The sequence below is a fragment of the Gossypium hirsutum genome, chromosome D11 (assembly GCF_007990345.1).
Source record: "Gossypium hirsutum isolate 1008001.06 chromosome D11, Gossypium_hirsutum_v2.1, whole genome shotgun sequence".
Taxonomy (NCBI): Eukaryota; Viridiplantae; Streptophyta; class Magnoliopsida; order Malvales; family Malvaceae; genus Gossypium; species Gossypium hirsutum.
This window is the reverse complement of record NC_053447.1, coordinates 56,144,821-56,163,314: the sequence shown is the minus strand read 5'-3', so window position 1 is coordinate 56,163,314 and position 18,494 is coordinate 56,144,821. Positions and strand designations below refer to the sequence as shown.

The following is an 18,494-nucleotide window of genomic DNA, read 5'->3' as shown; positions in this document are numbered from 1 at the left end:
CACGCCTATGTGTCCAGGCCGTGTGACACACTATCGATTACCCCATTTTGCACATATTCTGGGACACGCCCATGTGCCTAACAGTTTTAACAGTTGCTAAAAAGGGCGACCTAAAATTAAAGGTACCTCACTACTCTCATCCATGTCTAACACAACAAAATCAACAGGGAATATGAATTTATCGATTTTAACAAGCACATCTTCAATAACATCCCTAGGATATCTAATGGTTCTACCCGTTAATTGAATACTCATCCTAGTTTGTTTGGGTTTCCCAAGACCTAATTGCTTAAACATTTTATAGGGCATCACATTAATACTAGCCCTAAATCAACCAAAGCATTATCAATATTCAAACTACCAATTAAACAAAGAATAGTAAAACTCCCTGGATCTTTCAATTTGTTGGGTAGTTTATTTTGCAATATGGTCGAGCAAATTGCATTTAGTTCCACAGTCGACGAATGATCTAACTTTCTTTTGTTTGCCAAAAGCTCCTTTAAAAATTTGATGTAATTGGGCATATTCGAAAGAGCTTCAACAAAAGGTAAGTTAATATGTAATTTCTTTAAGAGTTTAAGAAATTTACCAAATTGTTCGTTCTTGTGGTCTCTCTTTGTAACATTAGGATATGGCACTCGAGGTTTATATTCCTTAACAACTGATTTTTTCTCTTTCTGGCTTACCCCAACCTTATCGTTATGTACCACAATTTCTTGCTTTGGTTCTGGTTCAAATTCAACTAACCCTTATTCATCTCTCACAGTAATTGCATGAAGCTGCTCCATTAGGTTAGTTTGTGTATTACTAGGCAAACTACCTTATGGTCGTTCTGAAAATAACTTAGCAAGCTGACCTATTTGGTTCTTAAGCCCTTCAATCAATGCTTGTTGATTTTTAAGTGCTGCCTCAGTGTTTTGAAAGCGTATTTCCGACACCGAGATAAACTTCGTCAACATCTCCTCAAGGTTTGACTTTTTCTCTTACAAGTAAGGTTGTTGTTGGAAGCATAGAGGGGGTTGTCCTCTTTGATTTCCTTGACCACCCCAAGAGAAATTGAGATGGTTCCTATAACCTGCATTATAGTAATTACGATAAAGGTTATTTTGAGGCCTAAAATTATTGCCCATATGATTGATTTGTTCATTCTCTGTGCTAGGAGCGAAGGGTAAACATTCTAGGTTATGTATTCCACCTCCATTTGTTTTTTCATCAACGGATGTACCTGCGTAGAAATATATAAACCATCAATTTTCTTATTTAATTATTCTACCTAAATCGATAACATGGTGACTGCATCTAAACTGAAAACACCGGCTACTTTCACCACTGATAATTATTCAGTACCATCTCCTCAATAAATTTCTAAGTCGATCCGGGTGTTTTATTATTCATAGTTCCACCAGTTATTGCATCGATCAACTGTCTAGTTGATGGATTCAAACCGTTGTAGAAAGGTTTGAACTTGTAGACATAGAGGTAACCCATGGTGAGATATCGTACAAATTCTCTAAATCAATCTAAACAAAGGAAGATATATCATTCCTCTACTTGGCAGTCTTAGCTGGTAGGAAGTACTTCAGTAGGAATTTCTGGGTCATTTGATCCCATGTAATGATGGAACCTCGTGGTAGAGAGTTCAACCACTATTTTTATTTGTTCCTTAACGAGAAAAGGAATAGCTATAAATGAATGGCGTCATCAATGACGCCATTAATCTTGCAAGTATCGCAGATTTCCAGAAAATTGGCTAAATGAGTATTTGGATCTTCGTCTTACAAACCATCAAATTGAACAAATTGTTGTATCATATGAATAGTGTTCGACTTCAGTTTGAAATTATTTGCAGCAATGGTGGGTCTCACAATACTCGATTTAGCCCCAGTCAAAGTAAGCTTCGCATAATTGTACATAGTGCAAGGAACAAGATCTGAATCTGCAACAACTATAGGAGGTAGCTTTTTATTCTGGTTATCACCCATCTCTTCAGTAATAACAATGTTTAAACTTTCTCAACTTTGCCTTGCTTCTCTATGATTTCTACGAGCTGTACTTTCAATTTCACTGTCAAATAACAATGGTCCCGACGGGTTTCTTCTAGTCATAAACTAAAGGAACCTGCCAGAAGCAAATAAAATAAAAATTAGAAAATAAAAATTAAACTAAAAATGAAAATTATAATAAAAATAAAAATGGCTAAATTATTCCTAATATTTTAGTCCTCGGTAACGGCACAAAAAACTTGATGGTCACTAAACTAACTATAAATACGACAAAGGCAAGTGCAACTATCGAACAAGAGTATAGCTATGGTGAGTAAAGAATATCGTATCCACGAGGACTAAAAGTACTAGTAATTACTATCTTCTTATTATTTAGTCGACAAATTGGGATGATTATTTTTAATATAAATTTACTAAACTAATTTAATAAGAATGCAACAAAGAATGAATCAAAGAAATAATTGAATACTAACCAATGAGATAGACAATACCCAGGAAAGAATCCACCTAGAATTCACCTATTATTATGAATCTAAATTAAATGATTTATTCACTTGTTACTTCATCCGTAGAAATCCCAAAATTATGTTAATATCTCTTTCGAGAGTAAGAACAACCAACTCTAGGTTGATTAATTGAAATCTCTTTCTAATTAAAACCCCTATCGTCCTATTAACTCGATCTATAGATTCCTTTATTATATTTGACTCTAATTTGGTAGATTTATGTCGTCCTATTTCTAGGATTGCATGCAACTCCACTCAATTATGCTAGATCTACTCTTAAACATGGACTTTTGTTCCACTGAATTAAGCACATTAAACATGAATTAATATCCCAAAAATATTAAAATAAGAAATTAGCATACATAATTGAGAATAAGAATACAGTATTTATCATGTAAATTAGAAATCAAATAATAAGATTCATCATAGGTTTCATCTTCCCTAGGTATCTAGGGAATTTAGTTCATAATCCTGAATAGAAACATCTCAAAGTCAGAATAACCACAAGACATAAGAAACTCAATAAAACTTCAAAAGAAATTAAAAGGAGATTTTCGATCATGATGGAGATCCACTTCCGAGTTGATTCCAATGGTGTTCTTCGAGTGTTTTCTTTGACCTACTCTAATTGCCTCCGTATGTCTTCTTCTAATGGGTTTTATAGACTTTAGAATGCTTAGAGACCTTAAAAATTAGGTTTTTTCGCATATTTGGGAAGTAGGGAGCGAAATCGACATGGGCTGGCACATGGGCGTGTGTCTAGCCCATGTGGAAATGCCTAGGCCGTGTGGATCCTGAAAACACTCTTTTTGTCTGATTTCGGCTTGTTTTTCACTCCTTTCACTTCCAAATGCTCTCCTAAGTATAGAAACATGAATTTAAAAGATTAGGGGCATCAAATTTACTAATTTGCATAATTAATCATCAAAAATGCATTAAGAATGAGATTAAAATATGTTACTTTTATAGCTTATCAAAAGCGTAGGGGGTGCAAGTCCAAACCCGTTAGGGTTGGGGCCGCACCTACATGACGTGGGCGACGCGAAATGTCCGGATCTATTTTGCCCAAAAAGGGTCTGTAGATATTTTAGCCCAATACATATTTTATTTTTCTCAACAAATATTATACAAAATATGTGTTAAAAGGAAAAATATCTCGATCTGATTTTATTCCAATTAGATTGATTTTCAATTTGATTTAATTTTATTCAAAGTAATTTAAATGCTCATCTAATGGAAAGATTTGTATCTTTATTCAGGAAATTTCTAAAATTCCTCTATATTGAATGGCTATAAAAGCCTAAAGAATTCTGCAGAATTCTTTACACACACACACAAAGAAATAAGAAATTTTCACTCTAAAAAATTCTTTTCTTTCCTCTCCAAATTTTCAAACTTTTCGGTGATAGAATAAGGCAAGGTTTGTTTATTGATCACTGCAAAGGTACTACTGCCGCAATCAATTTGTTGTTGTATCCTTGGAGACAATCGACCAACGTTTCTCCAAGTACCATAGGAGCGGCAGAATCTATCTTAAGGAAACTGAAAACATGTCTCAACATCTAGTAAAACTCGATTCCCTTTATTTAATTTTTAATTTTCCAAAACCTTGTTTATTTAATTGTTTTTAAATTTGATGTTTTAAATAAATACAAATATTTATTTAATTTGTTTTATTTAAAACTGGTGTTTTTACATAAATATAAATATTTGTTTATGTAAATATTTCTTATATTAAGTTGTTTTATTTGTTTATATAATTAATTATATTTATATTTGTTCGCTAATGTGTTTTCTCCAACATATTGCATCAGAATTTTCTGATTCCTTGTGTCACTATTTTGGGTTATAGTTCATGTTACATGTCTTTTTCATCTTTTCTTGTTTATTAAAAAATACTTATGGAATTTTTCTCTTAGTCTAATACTCTCAATTGTTGCCAACTTTTGCAGTATACAGTTACTTGGGAGGACTATTGATTTAAGAAGTCTTATTGCTGAAGGGATGAACTAAGTCTTCAGAGAAAATCTAGAGTTTCATTTTGATCATTTGAGTCTCAAGATCTATGTGCCATAGTGGTAAGTAATTACCTTTTTTTTCTTTTTGGTATTTTTATGTGTTTCATAATCCAGTGACAAATATGATCTCTTCTTGCAGGAATTAGAAAAGTTGGTAGACATATTAAAGCATTCCCATGAATTGCTTTCAAAAGATATTTCAATAGACTCCTTCAGGCTCAAGTTGAATGAGATGCAGGAGAACATTTCTCGTGTCATTTTCTAGTGGACTAGTTTCACAGGTTCAACAGAAATTTCCAGCTTAGCTCATAGTTTTTGGATTATGGTCACCGAATGCTTGGTTTCCACTTCTGTCTGTTATATTTGGTCTAAGATGCAAAGTGATTTCCTTCCAAACTTTATCATTTGCAATACTACTCAGCAATTCATTCGATCTTCCAAATTACTCTTGTTCCTGTTCAAAAACCATCACACTACATTTGGTTGGATGGAATTTCTATTCCATTCCGCCCTAATTCCACATGCTACAGTAAAATAGCCGTTTGGTTCACCGTTTAGGTGATTCCACGGAATTGCTATTACAGTCTCATTCCCTCAGCTCACCGTTTAGGTATTCAGGGTTTGGGGGTCTAAATACCTATTCAACACAACACTGTTTAGGTTTTTAGACCAAAATAGCCTGCCTCTATTCTTCCCAAAATTCTCTCAAGATTTCTTCCTCCCCAAATCAACCATCCATTCGCCCTTCATCTTCATCTCCCCAAATATTGTAAAGGGTACATTTTCTTTTTCTTTTTCTTCCTGAATTCTTTTAGTTAAAGTTCTTTCACCTCTTTCAACTTTTCTTTTCCCCTTTCAATCCTAAGTTCGATTGAGACTTTTTCTTTTTAATCTTCATTAATTTTTTTTTCTATTATGTGTTTCTCAGGCTGCTCGCAAGTCGGCACCGACAACTTGAGGTGTGAAGAAGCCTCACCGATATCGCCCTGGAACTGTAGCTCTGTGGTTAGACATCAAATCATGTTTTCTTAACCTTGTTTACACGAATTGAACTTATGATGTTTCCATTGGATGCAGTGAAATCCAGAAGTACCAGAAAAGTACTAAACTCCACATCATGAAACTGCCTTTCCAAAGGCTCGTTCGTGAAATTGCCCAAGACTTTAAAGGTAATACCATTAAATTCCAAGTTAATTTTACCAGAAAAGTACTGGTAAGTTAATTTTACCTTAGCACACCATTGCTGCTTTACGTTTTCTTATTCTTGTTTACCTTAGCACACCCTCAGCAAAGTTTTTGTAAATTTGATTTAGGGGTTTTTTTAAGGTTACTGTTTTGGCCAAGACTTTGTTACTGTAAATTTCATTCTTAGGGTTGATAATTAGGTCATTTCTTATTTATTTTATTTGTTAAATATATGAATATATGTAAGTGTGTGCTTCATACCAAGGGTGGAGTTTGTGATTCTGACTTTAGGTCTGCATAAGGCTATCAATGCATGTGCAGCAGCAGCAGTTGCAACTTCTATGGATGTCCTCTTTCTCCAGTTGGAAGATCCTTATCTTGATACATTCCTGTTAGTATGAGGTCCGAGTTTGTTGTAGCTACAAGTGGAATCAAGATAGTGAATGATGCTTTCAATGCCTATCCCATTAGCACCAAATCCGGCATCGACACGTTGAAAAACATCAATTGTGACGGAAAAAGAGTTGCTATTCTTGGGGACATGTTTGAACTAGGTACTCATGAGATAGAGTATCATGAGGATGTATTAAACTATTGCCTTGAGGATGTATTAAACTATTGTCTTGATGCTTGTATTGATGTAGTTGCCATTGCTGGGCAGAGGTTTCATTTAGGAGTTGATAATATGAATTTAATGAAGAAGATAAAGGTTGTACATGCAGTTGAAATAGAAAATCTTATTCCTAAAATCTTGAACTATTTGAATATGAATGATGTAGTCCTCATGAAGGTGGGTGTCAGATGCAAATGGTGAAAGTTGTGGATGCAATTAACACAATGCCGAGATTCACTCAACCTTCATGTTCAGGTTCGGAGAATTGAAGGCAATAACAAGGATGACAAATCTGATAAAAACAATTGATCAGGAGTCGAACTCTTAAAACAGAGTCATTACCATGTCTTAAAACAACTTTTTGTGTTTGTAATATTTGGATGGTATAATGACATGATAAAATGTCATTACAATGTTGTAACTTTTTGATGTTATAAAATTTTATAACATATGGATTATGACATGTAAACTAATGAAATCATGTAACTTTTTGTTAATATATGAATATTATGTTTGGATGTGAAATATAATTCTCAAGTTATCTATTACTTTTAATATTTTTTTATTGTAGAATAATTAAATTATTTGTTTCACTAATTATATTTTAGCACATTAAATATGCATTGCAGTTTAAAAATAATAAAGTAGATTATATATTATCTTTATAGTATTATATATTATGATTTTAGTAAATTCATATAAGAATAATTATATTAAGAATTTTATTAAATTATATTTAATAATAATTATGTTAAAATATGATTAAATTATTTATTATTTTTATTAATAATCTTATTAAAATTTAATAACAATAACAATAATTATCTAACTACAAAAAATTCTGGTATTCTAATCATTTTAGTTTTTTTCCTTATGCTAGTACAACATCATTCCATTCAACCAAACACAAGAATACTATTACAGTTCTATTCCATTCAATTCAACCAAACAATTGAATTACTTATTACAACTCTATTCCATTACAGCTCTCTTCAATTACAGCTCTATTCCATTACAGCGAACCAAACGTGACCTTAGTTTCACATGCCAAGCCAAACTTCTACTGTGGTACTCAAGTAAGAAGCTATTATTGATTGTTGTTTTGCTTGGTTCTACATTTGTGAGCATTTTTTTTTGTTCAATGCAAAAGAAATGAACTTTGGTGAACTATTTTCCTCTTTACTGGGGCTGGCATATTAGCAAATACAATGCTAAAACATTTTGGCTTATTTTTACTGTCTTCCCTTTTACGGTAATTGCAGGATTTAAATACTGTAAATCAAAGCTTTGCGCGTTTGCATAGTGTCTTTTTTTGGATTCCACACATGATTTCTATTGTTAAAATTTTAGGATCAAGGTCTGTAACACTCACATGCCCGACTTGATTGTTGGATATCAGTATTAAAATGTTACATTAGATGTCAAAGCAACAATAATCAAATTCAGTTCATTTAAAGCTTATGATCATTACACGTATCTTACATATCTCACACTACAGCAAAACAGGTTTTTAGCGGCGCTTTTTTATACGGTGTTTTTTAGCGCCGCTGAAAGTATTTGTAGCGTTTTTGAAAGCGCCGCAAAAAATGCCGCTGTTATCAATGCCGCAAATGTTTGCGGCGTTTTTAGAAATAAACGCCACTATAGATCATGACCTTTAGCGGTGCTTCTTCCAGAAACGCCGCTATAGATCAGGACCTTTAGGGGCGCTTTTACACAAACGCCATTATAGCTCAAGATCTGTAACGGCACTTTTTTCCAAAAATGCCGCTATAGATCAAGACCTTTAGCGGTGCCTTTCCCACAAACGCCGCTATAGATCAAGACCTTTAGCTGTGCTTTTTCCACAAACGCCGCTATAGCTCAAGACCTTTATTGACGCTTTGTTTACAAACGCTGCTATAGATCATGACCTTTAGCGACACTTTTTCCAAAAACGCCGCTATAGGCCAAGACCTTTGGCGGTGCTTTTCACACAAACGCCGCGAAAGACTATGACTTTTAATGGTGTTTCTTTTGAAAATGCCACTAATTTTGGCAGATTTGTAAAAGAAAATTTTCCATATTTTCGGCCCTCCTGTAACAACAAATCGAAAGAAACCAAATCTAAACCAACTGAAAGCAATAAATCTATATAATATTTAAAATTAAATGAATAATATATAATATCAATATCAATAAATAAAATATAATTCATATTATTCTTACAAAAATGTTAAAAGTTAAAATGATAAAAATATTTACACGATAGTCTAAGACGGTGGATGTTGCGACTGTTGAAACATCTTCATCATATTCTGAAGCTGCTGTTGGAGTTCGCCGTACTTTCTGCTCTACTCTGCTTCCCTCACTGTAGCCTCTGCTTCTCTCACTGCTGCCTCTGCTTCCCTCGTTGCCGTATCTACTTTAAGTTGCAGCTGGAGTTCTTCATACTACTTTTAAACCTCAGCTGCTACATCTGCTTTAACTTGTAGCTAGAGTTCTTCATATCTTCTTTGAACCTTAGCTTCTCTCGATGCTGCCTCCGCTTTAAGTTGTGTAATTTGCTCAACTCTGGTCGCTTGCATCTGAGCAATCTGGTCTCTTAACCTCTGAACTTCAGCTTGAGCCTGACTCCCCGAAGGCATGTATTATTGCAAGCTGGATCCAAAATATTGGGTTGGGTTAACAAAATATCCTTGAAATCGAACCTGACCATACCTTTCAGGAACTAAAACTTCAGTAATAATCCGGTTATCAATGTCGTCAATATGAACAGAACTATTACTAGAAGCAATCGGTTCGTACTCTGCCTTTTTATCCTTTAGTTTTTCCTAACAAATATATCACATAGTTAGGAACGCAATATATATTAAAAAAACAAATGCAACATAACTTAACAATATTTGCATTACAAGCAATGAATTGAACCATTAGAAAATAAACACTATAAATAATTAAAACAAGTCAAATTGTATTAAGCAAACGTACCATAATTTATGCAGCTTCAAGAGTAATAGGAGATCCATCTTTCTTCCAATGTGTAATGTCAAAAAGTTGAAGGCGTCCAACTTTTTGACAGGACGACAGTTCCTACAATATAGTAGTAAAAATATTATTTAATAGAAAGTCATAAATATTTGACAGTATTAAAAACTTCAAAATACCTCGGCCTCAACTACACAAGCAAAACTTTTTGACCCAGCTATGTGATTAATTTTTGTTTCTGCCTGCTGCTCTTTCCAACTCGTTCACGATCCTACGTTATGAAATTATTAATACGTAAATAGTAAATACTATAAACCAAAATAATTACAAGATTTTTGTAGTAACACATACCTCTCCTTTCTTCGAATTCCAAAATCTAACTGCCTCTTCTCATTGGTACCTCAGCATTCTCGGCGGGACATTTTGTAATTTCTCGTCAAGGGTTGTTTTTGTCTTATAATAATCTTTATTTAAAGTACTTTTATGGTCTCTCCATCTTTTTCCCAATGCCTTCTTTACATAAAAATCCAAGACCTCTAGAGCAAACCTCGCCTACAAAAAACACAAGTTAAGAAAGTAAATATAAATGAAACTTAAACCCAAGTATTATAACTGACATTAACGTTTTGTTACCTTAATATTATCGAGAGTTTGGTTTTTGTTACTATCGGGCATTTTATGCCATGACTCGTAGTTGATAGGTAACATATTTGCATTTCGTGCTAGAATGCCCAAATATCATGCTAAAAGTCGAGCTTCTGATCCAACAGGCTGACCAAAACTATTACTACATACTTTGACACACTCGACTGGATCTAACTCGTTTAAATCCCTATGTAGAGTATGTCCTCGAACTCTGTGCGTCCCACCACTTTCAGCTAAAAAATGTTATATTATAATATAAGAATTTTAAAAATAAATAAACAATAAGTCAACATGCATGTAAATTAAATGTTAAATTACTTTGAATTTCTGTAGGTTCGTCAGGTGTAATCGGAACATTCGAAGATCCAATAGCAGTCTGTTATTCACTATTTGTTTCTGCCGAGTTTGGAGTATTTTGAGCAATGCTTAGATGTCGCACTTTTCTTCTAGGTATTTTATCTGCAATACACATAAAATAGTTGAAAACTTAGTAACCAATTACAGCAATAATAGCTCATATAAAATAGTTGAAATATATAATAAGACCAAGATTTATATTATGATATTACATATAATTAAACAATCGTAAAATCTTACATCATAATTCGTAAATATCTTCATTCGTATCCTGGCGGACCCATTGAAATTGTGTACTAGTACTAGGGATATTTTCGTTTCAGTTTTGTTCAGGAAAGGGCAAAGTTTGTGTTCTGTCATCGATGTTATCACTACTTCCACTGCCAATGTCAAACAAGTTTCTAGGGATGTTACAGAGTACAACGTACCAACCCTCATCAGTTGGATCTTTTGAGTAAAAAACTTGTTTGACTTGAGAAGAAAATACATACGACCCATCAATCAATTGTTGTCCTGTGTGAATCAATCAAGCGAAGTTCACCATTGTAAAACCAAATTGATCTTACTTAATTCCACGAGCAGTATTAACATCGGCCCAATCACCTCGAAATAAGACAACTTTCCATTTGCCGTAGTAATTCAACTCAATTATGTCAGTAAAAAGCCTAAAATATTCCACATTTCCCTTGACAGGATTATTGTCCCTAGCACTAGCATAACTTGTAATTGAGGAATTAACAACTATTCCACAATTTTGCGTTCTCCTCAATCTCTCGCAATATTTTGTATGAAATCTGAATCCGTTGATGAGAAACGCATTATATCTTTTAACCACTCGATTCAGACCTTGGGAAAGCCATTTAACTTCGTCATTGACATTCTTCCCACTCCAAACCTATTGAATGGAAAGTAAACTGAGTAATTAAAAATGTTATGAGAAAACATTATTATTTGTCGATGAAAGCTCCAATTGCATATCGTTTGGCTAAACCATTCATGAAAAGATTATGTGAACAACTTATTGATATCTCGATGTGTTCTTCGGGAGCGCGAACGAAATCTCAATATTTGTTTGTACTCACTATGTTAAAAAATTTCACTTTGTTAGAAGATAAACAATTTTTATGTATTATGTATATTTACCGAATTTCTAGAACTTACTTCCGTAAAGGTATCATTGATTCATGGTAAAACAGAACATATCGATGTGCTTGTACCCACGATAAATCATTTAATTCTTCAATTTCAACTTTGTCGATTTGTTCTCCAAAACTTTGGAACAAATAAGTATCGGCGAAGTTATGATCCGTGAGTCCAGTATTTCTATTTGGTCTGTTCAACCTTGTTTCAACATTTTCCAAATATCTTGAACAGAAGGTCATACATTCCTCTGCCAAGTAGCCTTCAACAATCGATCCTTCTGGATAACGCTTGTTACGGCAGTAAGACTTTAATTTGGATAGGAACCTAAACACGATATGCAACATTATCAAAAGTTGTAACTAAAGGCATATTGGTGAATGAAGGAAAATTTTAAAAATAAATTAACATTTTTCTATGGGATACATCCATCAATAGAAAATGGGTCCGCTAAGAATTGCTTCATGCGGGAGATGGATTATCAAGTGAACCATAATAGTGAAGAAAGAAGGTGGGGAGATTTTCTCCAAGTTGCATAAAGTCAAAGTGACTCGATCCTGTACCTTCTGAAGTACTTGAACATCCAAAACTTTGCCACAAATGGCTTTCATTATATTGGATAGTTCAATTATACAAGACGTCACCTTCTTCGACATACAACATCGTAGAGCAACTAGCAGTAAATCTTGCATCAAGATGTGATAGTCATGTGATTTTAGAGAATATAGTCTTCGATCTTTAACACTAACACATCGAGATATATTTGATGCATACGCATCTGGAACCTTTATATCCTTCAACACCGTGCAGAACACTTCTTTCTCCTTCTTCGACATTGAAAAAATAGAAGGCGGTAACCAATATTTCCCATTCGGAAGTGGATTGGGATGAAGATCAAGCTGAATTCCCATGTGAACTAAATCAAGTCGACTCTTAAAATTGTCTTTTGATTTTTCGTCGACATTCAAAATTGTACCGACAATGTTCTCGCAAACATTTTTCTTAATGTGCATAACATCAAGATTGTGTCGTAAAAGGTGATGCTTCTAATAAGGCAACTCAAAAAAAATACTTCTTTTTTTCCACAAGTCCGCCTCATTAGGATCATCCTCTTCATCAGAGTCATCATCAGCTTCATCATTTGATCTTCTATTTCTTTGTGTGTTTGGCGGTTGGTTCATCTTCCCATAACTAAAATTCATATCTTCCAACATGAACAAGATTTCAGATCCACTGCTCTGCGAAGGAGCTTCTCTGAACTCTTCAGTACCGTCAAATATAGAACTCTAAAATCTAAATCTATGATTTTTCGGTAACCACCGACGATGCCCCATGTAAGACAACTTCTTCCCATTATTTAACCATTGCAAACATGTTTGCGCAGCACAACAAGGACAAGCATAACGACCCTTGGTACTCCAACCGGATAAATTTGCATAAGCGGGGAAGCCATTAATGGTCCACATCAAAACTGCACGTAAATTAAAGTTCTCCTTTATGACTGCATCAAATGTCTCAACACCAGCCCATAATTATTTTAACTCTTCAATAAGTGACTGTAAATAAATGTCGATATCATTCACGAGACCTTTCTCTCCAGGGATAATCATAGATAAGATAAGGGAAGATTGCTTCATGCAAATCCACGGAGGCAGATTGTAAGGAACAAGCACTATTGGCCAAGAACTGTACGCAGTGCTCATGATCTTGTAAGGATTAAATCCATCGGATGCTAGCCCAAGCCTCACACTCTTAGGATGCTTGCAAAGCTTGGAAATTTACTGTTAAATGATTTCCAAGCTAAAGAATCTACCGGATACCTTAGTAATCCATCATCGTTTCATCCAACATGGCACCACGTCATAGACTCCGCTGTCTTCGACGACATGCAAAGCCTTTGGAGCCTTGGCATTAGCGGAAAATACTGTAAAATCTTGACTGGCTTCTTCCTTAACTGTGCATCATTTTCATCGCCGTTCCCATCTTCTGTGTTTCTATTTATCCAACGGGATTGACAGCATACATGACAGCACTGTTCATTTTTCTGATCGCCTCAATACAACATGCAGTCATTCGGGCAACTATGAATTTTGTTGTACCCAAGACCTAAATCTTTTATCATTTTCTTCATATATTTGCATGACTGAGGGATTTTTGCAAACAACATCTCTCTCAAAAACTCTAACAGCATTGTCAAAGAGCTTCTGGTCCACCCTCCCAAACATTTTAAATGAAAAAGACGAATACAGAAGGACATTTTTGAGAATTTTGATCCCTTATAAAGTTCTTCGTTCATGTCATTAAGTAGCGCGTAGAACTTCACCGCTTCTCCATTCGGCTCTTCATGAGGTACACTTGTTCTCGATTCGGTAAAAGTATTTCCACCAACATTACAATCATCAGATTCCACAAAGTCGGCTGGGAACGACTACAAACCATGATTGTGCATATTAAATGCATCCTGCAACATACCTTCCATGTCATCCCCTCTATCAGACTGATGGTAAGCAGTAGCAGGATAAGATACATCCATCGTTGAAGAGGAAGTACTAGGTTGGCATTCTCCATGAAAAAACCATTTTTTATAACCCCGAACAAACCCATCAACAATTAGATGCTCATATACAACCTAACGATAATACCACTTTATGTTGACACACTTGTTACACGGACAAAGAATCATGTTCTCTTGGCTTGCATGTTGAAATGAAAAATTGAGAAAAGTCTGTACTCCATTTCGATAACCGTTGCTTACCCTTGATAAATTCATCCAAGACCGGTCTATTTCTTAATTCTTGAAGTCTGATCTTGTCAATAAATTGCACGAGTTTAGGATTTATGAATAAGTATAATTAAGCTATGTAAGTTATGTATTATGTAAGCTATGTAAGTTGTGTATTATGTAATCTATGTATTATGTAAGTTATGTATTATGTATGTTATGTATGTTATGTAGAATGTAAGCTATGTAAGTTATGTAAGTTCTGTATAATGTATCTAAGTTATGTAAGTTGTAAGTTATGTAAGTTATGTAAGTTATATAAGTTATGTATTATGTAAGTTATGTATAATATTAAATAAGTTATGTAAGTTGTGTATAATGTAAGTTATGTACGTAATGTATTATGTAAGTTCTATATAATATTAATTAAGTTATGTAAGTTGTGTATAATGTAAGTTATGAAAGTTATGTATTATTAAGTTATTTAAGTTATGTAATAAGTTGTGTATCATGTAAGTTATGTAAGTTATGTAGGCTATGTATTATGTAAGTTATTATGTTATTATGTAAGTTATGCAAGTTTATATATAAGTTTATATATAAGTTATGTAAGTTATTATGTAAGTTATGCATTATGTAATTAGTTTATATAAAAATTTTATTAAAATAGCATAAAATAAATAGAAGATACAGAAGAAGGAAAACATAAATATGTATGTATTATATTTAAATTATGTAATTTATGAAATTTGAATCGTAAATTATGTAAGTTATGTAAATTTGAACTTTAAAATAAATAAAAATATTGAAGAGGTTTTCTGTGATTAAAATTAAATAAAATATATAACATATAACTTTAAATACATGAAATTAGGTGCTGTAATTAAAAATAAAAGAGAAGTAAACAATATATTTTCGTGATTAAAATAGCATAAAATAAAGAAAAAGGTAAATAATTAAGATGGAAAACCTACAAATAGTTATGTAAAGTTTGGTCCCATTTAACCAAATGTTAATATTATTTACACATTTAAAATCGAGATTTTGGAAATGAATTACTTGACAAATTTTTTACTTGAGAAATGTTAATATTATTTACACATTTATAAGATTATGTAAATAAATTACTTATTATATTTGGGTCCTTAGAATCTTATGCAGTATTTGATGCTGTAATTAACAGCAATGGTGATGGTCGGACACGTGATAACGTCATATTTTAAATTGGTTTCGTAATTTTTAACTAACGTATAATCATTAACTCCCAATTTGTTAAATAAAAAACAAATTATAATCGAAATCCCACTACAATTTATGAATTTGGATTTATTTTATTCAACATTATATTTACTTAGTGTATGGCTTCTATATTGTCTTTGATTTATGAAGGACGTCGAATCTCAATATAAATAAAAATACATACCAAACTAGATGCCAGTTACAGCAGAAAACACAAGGCAGCAGATTAGTAGATGGTAAAATTTTAAATCATATAGCATTATTAAAAAACTATCAAAATGAATATTTCAATGCTGTTAATAAAAAAAATAAAAAAAATAAACTTTGAAACTAAAAATGAAATTACAGGGAAAACATTTCGTTTAAATTTTAAATGTGATGGGAAAAAGAAACAAAAGCAAATACCTTTACGAAGGGGGAAAAACAAACATGTTAAATGAATATTAATGCAACCATTATAAGCAAAACCCTTTGAAGATTGTCTTTATAAAAATATTCGATTTCTGTAATTCTACAATATCTGGAAAATAGGAATGAAAAACAACCATTATCTATAGTCTGTACCAGGTATTAAAAAGGATAACGCACCTTGGCAAAGAACTGCAACCTGCACTGGAACAATATAGTTATTTGCCAACTAATGCTGATAACTTAAATGTTTCCACAAACCAAGACCCTGCAAGAAAACAAAGTAACATTCATAAACCCAGTACAGTAGATACCCACATAGACTGATAGCAAATATTTACATAAACCAGCTTGCAAATAGAAAACAAAATTAAATAACCTTAACCTCGACGACATAAGAACCAAATTATCACCCACGAACACTACCAATGTTATCACCCAAACAACACCCACGAACACCACCAAAATTAAATTACCCAACAACAACAGATTGGGAACAAAATCAAGAAAAGAACAAAATAATTGAAACCCAATTTCCGCATACTCCACACGAACAAGAAAGAAGAAAACAATAGAATAGGAGAATGAAAATTAGTGCAATGTCGGAACAAATTTTAACAAGCAGAATAGGATAAAGAAAATGCCAAAACCTAAATCTAACAAAAAATTCAATTTTGCAAATGGCGAAACTGGCTGTCAAATGATTTTTGCAAAGGGAGGACGCGGGCGACAGAGGAAGCGTCTAACAGAGGAAGCCGAAGTGGAGACGACTGCAACGGCACCGGCGTTGGACACCTCAGTTCGAAATTTGGGGAAATGATATCGGGGAAATTGGGGATTTGAAATCAGGGAAATTGGGAGAATATGAAATGGGAAATTAGGGAAATCAATTTGGGGAAATTGAGTTGGGGGAACTAAGGAAAATCGGGGCTAAGTAAACTACCACGTTTAGAGTGATTTTACTTAAACTCTACGCGTTTATCAAAAGCGCCACTAAGGCTGCTAAATTCACAGCTATAAACGACAGCGTTTAGAAAACAATTAAAACATAATTGCAGCGTTTATAGAGCAAACGCCACTAAAACATGCCTTTTGCTGCGTTTAAGTAAAAACGCCACTAAGAAACGTAGATAAAATGGCACCTTTAAGCATTATTTTAATTTATTTTTGCAGCGTTTTGGGCGAAAATGCCACTATTGCTCAACATTAAAATTATTTTAAAATTATTTAAAACAATTGTATTTTAAATTTTTTCATCTTTAACATTTATTTTCCTATGTTTTTAGCTAAACCCTAAATATTAAACCCTCAAATATAAAATTTAAACCCTAAACCATAAGCCCCTAACCCTTACACCCTAATCCCCTAACCATTAACCCCTAAATCGTAAACCCTAAACTCTTAAAACTATATCCTAAACCTTAATCTTTAAACCGTAAATGTACACCCTAAATCGTAAACACTATATAAGAAGATCCAATAACCCCTAGACCCTAAGCCCATAACTTTAAACTTTTATACCCTATACCCTAAACCCTAAACCCTTAAACCCGTAACCTTAAGCCACTAACCCCTGACCCTAAGCCTATAACCCCTAAACCTTAAGCCCTCACCCCTAAACACTCAACATGTAAATTGAAAACGTACACCATAAACACTAAACCATAAACCTACACCATAAACCGTAAACACTAAAGTAAATTGAAAATGAATCTTATTGCTTACCTAAAAACTAACATAAATTGATTTTTTATTATTTTATCAATAACCCTAACCCTTAAACCATAATAGCCTAACCTGTTAAACCATGAATAATAACTAAGACCTTAACTATAAAATAATTAACTCCAAACCACAAGCTCTAAATTAAACCGTAAACCCTAAATTCAAAACACTAATCAAAATATAATAAACATTATATCGTAAACCTTAAACCCTAAAATAAAATGTTTTTATTTGTGGCATTTTTTCAAAAAGCACCACTAATTCTAGACCTACAGTGGCGTTTATTTCAAAGAGCCGCTAATGACACTGAAGTTCAACCCCAAACGATGCCGTTCAGCCAAGCTTATTTGCGGCATTTGGCAAAAAACGCCGCTATATGTGGAGAATTAGCGCCACTAAAACCACTAAAGCTCAACAAAGAACGACGGCGTTCTGGTTTTCTTTTGAGGCGCTTTTCAAAAAACGCCGTTAAAGATCGATCATTAGTGGCGTTTTTTGATAAACGCTGCAAATGCTAGATTTTTACCGGCGTTTCCATATAAACGCCGCTAGTGCCACTAAAGGTCAAAGCTAAACGACAGCATTCTGCTTAATTATTTGTGGAGCATTAGTGGCGTTTTTATGGTAGCGTCGCTAATGTACCGAGCTTTAGCGGCGTTTTTCTATAAGCGTCACAAATGCTAGATCTTTACCGGCGTTTTCATATAAACGCCGCTAGTGCCGCTAATATTATCAAAGTTAAATGATATCATTCTGCTTAATTATTTGCAGAGCATTAGTGGCATTTCCAGATAAACACCGCTAGTGCCACTACAGGTCAAAGTTAAACGACAGCGTTCTGCTTAATTATTTGCGGAGCATTAGTGGCGTTTTTTGGTATGCGCCGCAAATGCTAGATCATTACTGGCGTTTTTAGATAAACGCTACTAGTGCCACTACAGGTCAAAGTTAAACGACGGCGTTCTG

General features: G+C 33.6%; 2 long non-coding RNA genes and 1 pseudogene across 3 annotated transcripts; 1 reads left to right on the top strand and 2 right to left on the bottom strand.

Annotated features, from left to right (window-relative positions):
• The window catches only part of LOC121223206 (protein PIR-like), a 105,480-nt pseudogene that overhangs the window by 43,098 nt on the left and 43,888 nt on the right, over positions 1 to 18,494 (top strand).
• LOC107928734 (uncharacterized) lies at positions 8,455 to 9,559 on the bottom strand. The gene is made up of 2 exons (XR_001692691.2): positions 9,296 to 9,559; positions 8,455 to 9,138 (listed from the first exon to the last, which is right to left on the bottom strand). It is a non-coding gene; the product is annotated as an uncharacterized lncRNA (long non-coding RNA).
• LOC107928719 (uncharacterized) lies at positions 9,640 to 16,857 on the bottom strand. 2 transcript variants are annotated; one of them, XR_005921295.1, is made up of 5 exons: positions 16,454 to 16,791; positions 15,984 to 16,071; positions 10,256 to 10,396; positions 9,926 to 10,170; positions 9,640 to 9,844 (listed from the first exon to the last, which is right to left on the bottom strand). It is a non-coding gene; the product is annotated as an uncharacterized lncRNA (long non-coding RNA). The 2 variants fall into 2 exon arrangements; XR_001692685.2 differs by having other exon boundaries at positions 9,644 to 9,844; positions 15,984 to 16,857.